General features: G+C 35.2%; 1 long non-coding RNA gene across 1 annotated transcript in view; it reads right to left on the bottom strand.

Annotated features, from left to right (window-relative positions):
* LOC104147078 (uncharacterized) overlaps positions 1-12,973 on the bottom strand; it is a 221,160-nt gene that overhangs the window by 87,890 nt on the left and 120,297 nt on the right. The window contains exon 3 of the long non-coding RNA XR_011141417.1: positions 5,241-5,366. This is a non-coding gene — a long non-coding RNA (uncharacterized lncRNA). The remainder of the gene's footprint in view (positions 1-5,240; positions 5,367-12,973) is intronic.

Raw genomic sequence — 12,973 nt, 5'->3', positions numbered from 1 at the left:
TGTCATCCATCTGAAATACTATTGCACTTGTACTCCATTGCAACATAAGTTAATGCACTTGTCATGACCTGATGATAATCAGGTCGAAACACGGTGCCAGTGTGCTCATGCATGGGCGTTTTCATCAATGTGCCTGTCCTCCCTGTTTGTTTGTATACAGGTACCAAAGGGGAACGGACGAGTCTCCGGATTCCAGCTGAAACAACATTAGTCTTGTAAATCTACTCTTCTTGCCTGCTGATTAGGCAAGCATTGTGGAAAAAGTATTAACATGTATGTCACATTCACCTTGCTCTTAAACTGTAACCCAGTGAGGTGTCTATATGTTTAACCTATCGCTTTTGATGCAGCAACCTTTATAGGCAAGCAACTAATGAAGATTACATATCCTATAAATCCAATTAAAAGCTGTATTAATGAATAGATTAATGTTACATTACATCTCATTCCAACTCAGCTGGTGCTCTTCAAGATATTTTGCCTGTTTACTGGTATAAAACAAAACAAATGTGAGAAACAGCACTAAATGAAATGTTATTATATTATGCAAAATATCAACTGTTTTTAAGTAGTGATTATTTGTCACTATAAACAAATGTGAAAAATAAATATTTACAGGCTTTTCTGAAATGTGAGATTCCTGAGTATGCTTAATTCATTTAATGCAGCACAAAAAGACAATAAGAACAGCTGGTGTGCAGAAGCTTTGATAAACTGGATAGCTTTAAAAATGTATGACTTAAGAACTACAAATTATAAATTGCTATAGACTACTCAGAGACACTCTTGCAGATTATTTTCAAAAGTGATTGTAAATTTCTGACAATATATCTTCAATTTTCCAAGAGAAATACAAGAAGAGAAATGCACTGGTCAGATACTCAGTACCCCAAAGATCTTAAGGACGGATCTTCCAATAAATGTTCACAATAGTTGTAGTTCGGACATTTAAAATTATTCTGTGCGTGCGTGCCCATGTAGGAGAGACTGCATTTTATTTCACTATCACTTGCTCTAGACTTAAGCCATGGGAATTCTTCTCATTTGGCTATGCATATTAAACTTGCAAAGACAATAACAAGGGTTCATACACTCTTTGCTATCACATGCGGAATTCCTACTGTGCCTGAGATAGGAAAACTATGCTGCTGACAGGGTCTTTCTATTTTACCATGCAATGGTCCCGTGCATGTATATAACTTAGAACTTAGCACCAAAAATACCCGGTTCTTTTAATGCATCCACCTGCATTAAAACAGTAACAGAAGCTCTGTAAATGACAAACCTTCATCCAGATGTTACAAAGGGATTTCACGTGACAGTGACTTGCAATTAGGAAAAAGAACAAAGCAGTCTTTACTCCTCTTATTTCTTGACACTTGGAGGAAATTAGGAAGATAGAAAGTTATGGACTTGGAGAAGGAAATAATGATCATTTCAGTAGTCTTGAAGGGATATTTAAAATAGTTTGGTTGTGTATAACATATTGTCTTATTCAAAGATGACTTCTAAACATCAGCAGCTGATGTATACAAACCCAGTACAGTTTACAATGAAATTAGCAGGCATAAATTGTAAGTATAGTTATTGACAAAGTAACATGCCTGGAAGGATCAAAATCAGAGTTTTTAATTTGGTTTTGCTGGATACCCTGTACAGTGCTTTTTTTTTTTTTTTTTTTTTTTTTTAACATGCATTGTGATTTAGATCCAATGCCAGGAGCCTCTTTTTCTATTTTAGTTCTCACTGGTGCCATTTCTATTTATAGGTTCAAAACTCTATCTTTTGAGGTGGATTTCTGGATTAAATATGACGTCCCTGGATGTAAATATTATTGATTGGAATTGCAGAATAACTGGTGACATATAAAAGATAGGATGTACTCAAATTATTAATATTCTTCTGGTCTCATATGCATCCCTACAGATACAAAAAGGTAGAGGAAAGCACCAGAAGTACATGGATGAAGTTGAATCACATACTCACATCATCCAATTCTGCTTTCATTGACACTGCTCTAAGTGCTGGAAAGGTAAAAACAAGGTAACTTTTCCAATCTAGGCAAAGTTTAGGCTTTAATCTTGCTCACTGCTTTGTTTTCAGTTATACAGTTGGAAAACTTCTGAATATTGGCAAATTCACATAATAAAAATGCCAAGCTTTCCCAACTACTATGATGATACATGGATAGTGAATAAACGCCCTTATATTTTAGATAAAGAAACTATATTGTCTAATATTTTGCACTCTTGCTGCCTGTAATTCATTTGCAACTTCCAGCAGTTTAGCATTTGCATGTGTAATTGCAAGCAGAGATATGCTCAAAGGAAAACACAGCAGGTAATGAAGTAAATGAGGCCTGCACTGCACTGCAAGTATGTTTTTCTGAATAATAGTTTTGAAAACCTATCTATCTGAATTTTAGCTTGAAAATTATAGAGTATCTGGAGCTAAGTATAATTTTCACCTGACATTCAGAGTTTTCATGAATGGCAACTAAAATAACAATATTGACTATGTTATCTAACCGGTTTCCTTTCAATAAAGTGCATTGTGTGTGTATCTATATGCATGTATGTAAAACATACAAGCATAATATGCCATACCTGTATAGTTGTACACAGTGTTTAAATAAAAAAGCCATTGAGATTCAAGACCGCCATAAACTATATTAGTTCCCCACCACCATCACCACCACCGCCACTAATATTGCACCTGGCATTTCAGACAGACTGAGTTCAAGTTCATGTGAAATTGCCTTCCCTGATACTCTCCACTGCTTGGAAGACTTAACAGTATTTCAGTTCTTCCATCTAGCTATTCTGAATTTTGTCTGACATAAATTTCCAAGTGACATATGATCACAAGGAAAAAAAAGTGTAACGTTTATTATCTCAGCACCATTTTCTCAGCTGCCATAAAAAGAAAATATTGAATGGCAAGGCCAAAAGGGGATTGTATTTCTAGAAACAAAGATAGTAACACTGATTAAAAAATTCTGAATGTTAGCCAAGTAATTCTCCAGTGCTTCCTGCTTAAACCATTCAGCAGGTAAAGGTATTTATTAATACTAATATCAGCATTTTACAGCCAGCTCTACAACAAGATTTACATTTTCTTAGTTCTGCTGTTGAAAACAGTTCAAATAGGGTGGATAAATGAAGAAAAATATTGGGTACTTCCAAGCCCTAAAGAATCAAATTCTGCTCTGCTTACTCATTTCAAGTAATACTTTATACATGGTTTCATTGATTCCTATGGCTGCCTTTGCAGATGAAAGCAACAAGGGAACCGGAAGTAGGCCATAATCTTTTGACACTTTCTACTCCACTTTCAATCATACAGAGTAATTCAACAATTTGATTTACAACAACATCACTGAAAACAGGATTGCCTGGGCTACCTGCCATCTTCCTTTTAAGCTGAAATATCAAACGTTATTCATTACGAAGTACCTGAAACAGACATACTTTACTCCTGGGGTAAACATCTTCACTAAAGAACATCTGGCAGATTTTCATTCATCATAATGAACCATTTTTCTATATGGATCATATCTGTGATTAGTACATGACAGAGAGCTTACTTTTTAATTGAATTACACTACTTGGAGGATATAATTATATATAATTTATATTATGTTCCTATATATCTGTTCATATACTCTAATTATACCATTTTTATCTTAAAAATGACACTTTTACCACCAGTTTTATACCCATTATCATTCACAATGTGATCTCATTAAGAGATTTTAATTCCTACAGGATAATTCACAGACACATACGTGCACTGGTGATAAAAATGTTCCACTGATCTTTCATAATCGTGCAAGGAGCTATATTTCGCTCATGCTTTTGAGAGCAAGTTTTGTGCCTCCAGGAAGATCTGATTAGATCAAATACTTGGAACAATTCCATGAAACAACAAACTGAGATAATGAGTGCGGTCCATAACTAAAGCCTTGCAGACATTTACGGACATTCATGCACACTGCTGAACCCATTTAAATCAGATGATGCCTCTGCATACACAATGCAAATACAGAGTTAGATGCCAAACTAGATATTTATATTGCATATCAGTAGAGTATCTGTGCATCCTACAGTTATTAATGAATTTTATCTAATTACTAGTCCTCTGAGATGGAAAGTAATACACTCATTTTAAACAGCAGAGTAAGTTATAGCTGGTCTAAAGCCACACAGGAAGTCTGTGGCTGAACCACATAATGAACTCAAATCTCACAGGTCCCATTCTCCTAACTTTATCTTCTGGATTATTCTTCCTAATTTAAAGCTCACAAAATATTCCCAAGGCATACACAACAAGACATTACTTTTACTATATTTTTGCCAATTTTTTGTAGAAACATTGCTAATGACCTGCTCTTTTTTGCTAATTTGAAATGATCCCATCCTAGCAAGTACCCAACATAAATTCATAACTTGAGTCTTGCAGTAAGTACTCTGCAATCTGCTTGTGAACAATCTAAGAGAAACTATCCCCCATCTCTCCTCTCAGATAGGGACTGTCTGAAAAAAATGAATAGGATAAATAAACATGAGAATATTCCAAGTAGCCCTAGACATTTGCCAAATGAAGGTACACTCATTTGTTCCTATAAATGATCAGCTTCAGTTGTAGATGAGCAACCAGCTGCAACTCAAGTCATATATTCTAGGTATATTCACATTTCTGGAAACTAATTAAAATAAAACCTCTCATTGCTAATATAAAAAATTATGTTTTTAAGAAAATGTTTCAGAAGAGACATAAACCATTATTTTTTTTGATATCAGTGGAAATCTAACAACTGAGATTTAGAAAGAAGGTTATGCTGGGAGCAATTTTTTCCAGTCTTGTCTGCCAAAAATATTTTTAGTTGTGCTTGTGAATTTTCTGCCACTGACAAAGACAGGATGCTTGACTAGATGAACTAGTGCACTGGGTCCAGGACAGCTTGTCGAAAATTCTTAATTCTCCAATTTTATTCTGTTTTGTTTCATTCAAACACTCTAATACATGGCTAAAATGAAACATGAAGAAGTTGACACCTATTAATTTAAATAAATTTTAGAAAGTCTCCACATTTTCCATATGGAACTTCAGCTCTCCAAGAGGAATACTTTGACTTGAAAGTTAGTAGGTCAACGGGTGAGTCAAGAATAGGACCTCTAACTTGTACGTAACATTCATCTCAATATCTGTTTCCAAATTATTTAAAAAAAAAAACTTACCTAATAAGAGTTACTGAAAGACGTATTCAATCATATATTTTGTCATCTTGACATTCAGATGAAAAGTGACCATATCACCCGAAGGAACAAGTCAGGGAATGATTGTTACCTTTCCTCAATGATCAGCTGAAATTTAAAAAAAAAAAAAAAAAAGCTCAAATGAAGCTATAACATTAATACAACAGTCCTCTATCATAATCCATTATCATGACCTATTGTAAAGACTCATATAGATTGTCCTGTGGAGTTCCAGTCACTACTTCTTTAAAAAAAATAGATTGTAAGAAGAGAAGAGTCAGAGAAAACCGATGAAAATGATCAAAGGAGGTATATAATAAAATAGCATGGCAGGATAAATGGTTTAGAGAAGATAAAATTATTACTCTCTGCTCTTCTTGTTTTCAACAGAATTACAAGGAGGCATTCAATAAAAAGGAAAAGCGGAAAACTGAAAATAAATGTGGAAATCATTGTTACAAAGGCCAAGAATTTAGTAAAAATCAAGATGAAACTGTACAGTTATAGAAATATCCATGAATGTGATAACAAAATTGCAGGAGAAAAAGAAGCTTCATGTTTTAAGGTTTGAGTTCTAGGTCAATGTAACCTACTGGAGATTAAAAAAAAAAAAAGTTTAATTACATGCATCTTTGTATTTCCATGGTTACTAAACGAGATTTAAAAATACTCTCTGTTATCTTATTTGAAATATGTAGGTTGCAGCTGAAAAAATAACTGGGGTATATACCAAATACGCTTGACCATAACAACGCAGTTGTTGTAGAAAAATTATTTTCGCTATAAGGAAATGCCATTATCATGAACAGTGGCATAGGCATTAGAAGTGGCTCTCTAGGTTTACAATGTGCTGTCATTTCACAGTATGTAGAAGGCCACATATAAATAAAGAAATTTACATCATTAGATTCTTCTCTATAGATTTCTGAATAGGAAAATATTTGAGACGCAGTATGACACTTCAAGATCTATTTCTATCTCTTGTGATTTAGTGTTCTGAAAATCTTTTTCAAAAGCCTAAATTCATTTTAAAAATGGGTGAAAACAAGTCATCTCAGCCACTGATCAACTGAACTGGAAGAGAAACAAGTGACAGTTGCCTTGGGTTAATCAGCAGAACTGGTTATTCAACAACAACACTTAACAACAGAGAAACAGAATCATCTGAAATACTTACCTGAAAAGCTTTGCAAAACTTCCTAGTGTTCTTGGAAATAGTGGTGGGGCTTATAATTTCGTATAATTTTTTCCCTGTTTTATCCTAGTATGTAAAAAATCCAAAACATATCTTTGAATTCTCAAGCTTGCTAAAGATTGATTTTTTTAAAAAATGGTATTTAATGAAGTTGATGATTTTCATTGACTACACTACCGCAAATAATATTAAGTTTGCAGCTTCCTAAATATGATGATAAAATAGCCAACAAATTAGCATCTGCTAGGAATCCCTTCTTAGGAAAAATAGTATGGGCTTTAGTTAAGAGTTAATTTATTTTAATCACTATCTGCCAAAGGCTTGCAACTTTATCAAAGTATTCCGGTTTCTTCAGGCTTTGTCTGCAACGGACAAGTCTAATGAAACAGATCAAGGGTGTTCGACTACTTAGTCAGAGCTCAGTTTCAGTGCCATTACAAGAAGCTGTCAAAACATTTGGGAGCAGACGTCACCTCCATAGCATTAGGTATATTGAACTGAAGTCGCAGAATTCAAACTGCTGTTGGTCTGGCAAAAAAACCTAAGTTGTAACACACCTGCTTAGTTCAAAGAGGCACTGTGATCTTCTAGATAGTCCCCAAAATATATTAGCCCAAATATGATTTACACTTCATGTAAGTACAACAGGTAAACTCAGGCATTGCTGTTACCCTCACACTCATAATTTCAAAAACCAGAGACGTGAGTCAGGTTCAGAGAACAAAACTGTTTTATTTAAACTCTAGAGATGCTTCCTAACAGAACAGTGAGGTATCTTCACCTAGGAGACATTCATGACAAAACACCGTATCAGTAAACATCTGTGGTAAGGTTAGCAACTAACATCTAGAACCACAGTTCTGTGAACGGGGCATCTGAAAGCGGAAGTGTCTTCACTGTGAGAAAGAAGGCAGGTAGGGGAACAGCAGGCAAACAAGTTACTACAATAGCCTCTTTCCTGCTCTACTCCCTTCAGCTCCCTAGGCATCTAAGTCCATTTATTTTTAAATTCAAAGCACAAATTACACTACTTTGCCAGTTACACAGACATTTCTAAATGTAAAGACATTTTTAAAGGTTACCTGTATCACAGTTTACATCATCACTTAATAAAATGATAGATGATAGCAGAAAGTTCAGAGGGATGTGCAGGTTATAAGAATCAGCATAACATACCTGTTTATCTGTTATTTGCTCTTCCTTATGAAGCTGGGACAGGGTCTAAGTGGCTTGCACTTCACCTAATTCCAGTGTGCAGTGTTTCCTACTAGTTAGGGCTCTCCAAAAGTCTAATAAGGTATCTAGCCACAGGAACCTAGGTGAAACCAGTCATTTCAACACGGCATAAATTTTATGAATACTGTAACAGTGCAAGGATAGTGCCACAGGAGTTATGCATGGTTTGTATCACGGCATTAATCACAGAATTTGAAATGTATCAGTCTGCATTCTATATTTCCACCCTAAACTGCAAATAGTACTTTTTAATTGAAGAGATGCATACTGCATGGTTGACGGTGTCAAAGTAGTCTCTGTAACCAACATTTGGTTTTATGTTTGTTTTAAACTCTTATACATGAGAAGAAGATGGCAGAGCTGAGGATAGCAATTATAGACGAATAAATAAAATAAATGCATTTCCCTTTCCATTATGAAATTTCAGCCTAATACTCTGTCGTTTGAGCCACATAAATTAAAGGCCAGTGCGTACTCAACAAGGCGATGCGATCCCTAGAAGACTACATGCCCACACATTCTCTTCCAACAAAACCAGATAAATGAATCTTCTGTCTTATCTCTTTCAGTACCATGCATCGGTCACTCTTTACTCTTATGAAAAGTGTTTCTGGGAAGTTCACCATCCCTAAACAATATTTCTTAACTAACTGGGTACTGAAACAATCATACTCAAATTGCTATTGCTACAGAACTGCTTGAATTTGGCTCAGTCTCTATGATGATTTTGTAGAATAAGCATTTCATCAAATTAATGTAGGATCTTTAATTTCAAAAGGATGTACAACTGCTTTAACGCTAGTCATAGAAACATGTAATTCCGAACTTTTCAAAAGAATGACTACTGTGACTTTTGCCAAACTTTCCATTGTTTGGCATCTAGAAATTTTTAGAAAATGAGGCTAAACACAAATATACTTTGTTGTAATGCTGACTGAAATTTTTCCTTCCAGACTAGTAGTAGAGCAAGTCTGATTCTACTCTGGTGACTCATCATTTTAATCAAGACTGGAAGTTGTCCCACTTTAAGTCTTGCTCCTTATTTGCCTTTCACACCACTGTAGTTCTTTTCCAACAAGATAAGATAATTTTCAGCACCAAAGTTCCCAAATTAACCACGTTATAAGTAGCATCTTTGTTTCTAGCCTGATATATTTTCTGCTCCTGTTCTTTGCCTCCCTTTCTCAGCTTGTTACAAGGCCAAAGAACACTTTCATTATTTTGATTTTTTTTTTTTTCCTTCAAGAGGAGCAAGCCGTTGGGAGTATGCCGGAGTTCTCTAAGACTGATTAGGACGCTAGAAAGATGTCAAAACTGACTGAAAGGGAATACCTATTTTTCATTTTAAAGAGATTTTCTAACAGGTCCATATAGAAATTTTTGTGTAAAAATAATAAAAAATAGGAAATGAACCTAAAATATATTGCAAATAACTTTTTTTTTCTTTTTGTGACTATTATTTTAAGTTTTATCATAAGATCAATGAGAGAGAGAGCTGGAGGGAGAGGCATTTGAAGGTACTCATTCTAACTTTCACTATGGTTTTCTTCAAACTTTGAACTCGAGACGAATAACATTAAGTTTAAGTGTCAACCTCAAATTGAACGTTAAAGAGAGAGGCATTTAGATTTTGGATCCAAATTCTGAAACATTTTCTCATCATTCACTTAAATTAATCTCACAACTTGAAATAGTGCCCTGCTCTAGACAGTTAAGCAGCTACCTCTGCTGGAAGTGGCTGGAAATTTGCCAACAACCTAATAAATAGGCATGTCAGGAAAGTTAAAGAGAAGACAAGAGCTGTGGCTGTGGTACATAGTCTGTGGTGTATTAAAGAAGTGATAATAGTAAAAGGCACATCTGCAGGGAAAAGGGGGACAAAGGCTTGTGTCTTTCCTTTTGGGGATTGTTAGCAGCCTCCTCTGCTTCATAATCAAAACTAAGTTTTCATGCTCTGTTAATTATATTAATGGCATTGTTTACATATCTTCAGATTGCTTCTCCAGAAAACACCATCTAGAATTTTACTTTGAAATCAATATCATATTCATTTTACATCTGTTTCACCAACATAAAAGGCACTTAATGTTTGTGAAATGACTAATTTGTCTGAACTGTAACACGCTTCTGTTAGTAGTTTTACTTTGAGGTCTAAATTGTGTCATTCCTTAGGGACAGGTATTATCCTAGTCTACAATGGAGAATTTCCACTGACATCAATGAAAGACATAGTTGTTGATTTATGGCAGAATAAGAGCCTTAGCATGAAGATTGCTCACTTGGGACTAGGTTGGTCATCATTTTTAGTATTCTTGGGCTGCAGAAGTGGCTTCTTAATAATTAGTAATGTCAGCCTGTGGAAGCTTTGAAGATCTGACTTCTTTCATGGTTTGCAATTCCTGAATGAAGCACAGCAACAGAACTGTATAAAACTCCCCCTTGGTTCCCCACTTACATATCTCAACTGAATCTCAGGCTTAATTGCTAAGAGTTTCATTCTTAAAAGTCAAATAACTCTTAGACATTTCACTAGATGGAGAAGAAAAAGAAATGTTGCTTCTTTCCTCACTCCATAAGTCTTCATGTCCTGATTTTTAAACTCCCTGTTGCTTCCAGGACGCAATATTCATAGAACAGTGGATCAGCTGTTAACACAACTTTCCCTGATGGAATCTTATGTTTATTGTATTCTTCAGCAGCTACAGAAATAACTGTGTTCTACCTTTTGTGTGACTCTTCATGGAAAAAGAGTTTTTGCCATTAAGGGCAGATTAGGACGAGAGGCAACGGGCATAAACTGAACCACAGGAAGTTCCATCTGAACATGAGGAAAAACTTCTTTCCTGTGAGGGTGACTGAGCCCTGGAACAGGTTGCCCCGAGAGGTGGTGGAGTCTCCTTCCCCGGAGATATTCAAAAGCTGCCTGGACACGAGCCTGGGCAATGTGCTCTAGATGACCCTGCTTGAGCAGGGGAGTTGGACGAGGTGATCTCCAGAGGTCCCTTCCAACCTCAACCGTTCTGTGATTCTGTGATTAGTCCTTACTTTTATGCAGGCACATGAACGAAGAAGTGAATAGCAAATGAATAAGAAAACTCATCACTTAATGAGTCACAGTTTGCCTCCCTGATTCTCCAAGATTGCATAGTAAACCTAGAGATGAAAGAATAGGAAGATAATTAGAAGGGTAGAGAAAAAGGGCAGAGAAAAAGTCTGAGAGATCCCCATTCCCCTCATATTCTACTACTGCTCAAGTATAGACATACAGAACAAAAAGAAGGAAGAGAAAATTCATCACTGAGTTTCTCCTGCTGTGAATCTCAAGCCCAGAATAGAGGGACTAAACAGCCCTCAAAGGCATTGATTCATCCTAGCAGCCTTGACTCAGGAAAAAAAATAAAAATCAGAACGCACAAATTAATCAATCTATTGAATATCTGTGAGTACAGGTATCTCTGTATGTATGCATGTATGGACATGTATATCAGCTGTACCATTTGGTCCCAAAACATCATTACATTTAAGAACCTAACCTCCTCAATATGTTCTCATGCGCCACAGGGTTTGTTAAATTATGATCATATTAAACAACTAGTCCATTGTCTTCTACCGTTTGCCTCTATTTCAAGCTAAGGAACTAAAAAATAATATTGAGAATCATGTAGTCCTGATTCAGACTTGTCCTTCAATTTGTCAACCTAGTGAATATTTTAGGGGAGTTCTCAAAATAGTCTGTTTCTGTGATGATTTGCTGAACTGCAGGTTTCTTGGTCAAATGCCAACACCACAGATACATGTTCAAAACTATTAATTAATATCAACTAGTATAATCATATAACATGCCCAAATTCTTTAATTACTACATATTTGTGAAAAAAATCTTTGGTAAATTTTACAAAGATAGTATTGTGCTTTATTCACTATTTTTGACTGCAGAAATCAGAAACTACAAGCTTAGGATATGAATAAATTATTCAACTAGACTATTTTTTTTAATATGACTTCTTAACTTTAAATTAATCCCCATATTAGAGTTATTCAAATAATCTGACAATAAGCATTAGGAATCTTTCTATTGCTTACCAATCCTTTTAAAAAACAGATGGATTACCTGAAAATGTACTCCTCTCTCAAAAAGCTAATTAATTACTTCCAGCAGTCAACAATAATCATCTGCCACATTTTTGTGTTTAACTGTGCTACACGGAATCAATAACCAAGATAGAATATATGGACTCTTCACCATTCCTTTTATTATGTGATCCACAAGCCAGTCTGATCTATTTTAAACACGTGGCACGTTAAGTATTTGTCACTATTTTAGATAGTAAGTAGGGCAAGATATTTTCTGAAGAAACCATTGTTTACTGTGCATGTGGGTGGGTTTTTCATTTCTTGATACATTCCACAGTGCAGAGACATTGGATTTTCCAATCCTGTGGGGCATGGTACAGGGATTTACATCTCTCTAGACCTGACAGCAACTGTCAAGAGCAGTGATCCCTAGTTGACAGTGACAGCTGACAAGGGTCATTGAAGAGTTAAAAATGAATAAAAGGTAACAGCATATGAATACAGACAAGGTTTTAAGGAGGGAATTATGTTTCAAAAAGTGACCTCCCATTTATCAATAATCAACCTTAATATCGCATTCTGATGGGCAACACCCAAAGCAACTATCTAAAAGAAAACTGACTATGGAAAATACAAAATACAAACAGAAATAATCTGGCATTGAACACTAAGGGAGAGAGGGCTTCATATTTGTCACAGTTTGAAATTAGCCAGTTGCAATATACTGTTACCAGTACAAACTAAAAAACCCAAAACATTACCAACAAAAGACCAGTCGTTTCTGTTATTTTTCTCTGTATTTTTTCAATACGCACCAGAATGACTGACTAAGCATGATTTCCCTGAGGAATTCAATTACACCTGACAAATTAGAAAAGATATGGTTTTGTATATACACTGCTGAAACACCATCTCATTTTCTTATTTACATTTACATTCCTGTTTGCTGGATTTCAAGTTGGTAATACCTCTTCAAATGTGGGGTAATATTAAACTTTATGGACTGTGAAAAAAACTATAACCAATATATTGATTTTTTATCTATATAAAAATGTATACATAGCTTCTGTTCAACTGCTATAGCAGAGACTTACATAAAGTGAATTAGAAGGAATATAAAAAGACCCTTTTAAATCAAATGATATTACCACAAAGATACAAGTGTAAAGAATATCAGAGAACTGAATTTCCTTCAGTGTACATTTTCAGT

Source organism: Struthio camelus, chromosome 5 (genome assembly GCF_040807025.1).
Source record: "Struthio camelus isolate bStrCam1 chromosome 5, bStrCam1.hap1, whole genome shotgun sequence".
NCBI lineage: Eukaryota > Metazoa > Chordata > Aves > Struthioniformes > Struthionidae > Struthio > Struthio camelus.
The sequence above is the reverse complement of the archived record's forward strand: the minus strand, read 5'-3'. Positions and strand labels throughout refer to the sequence as shown.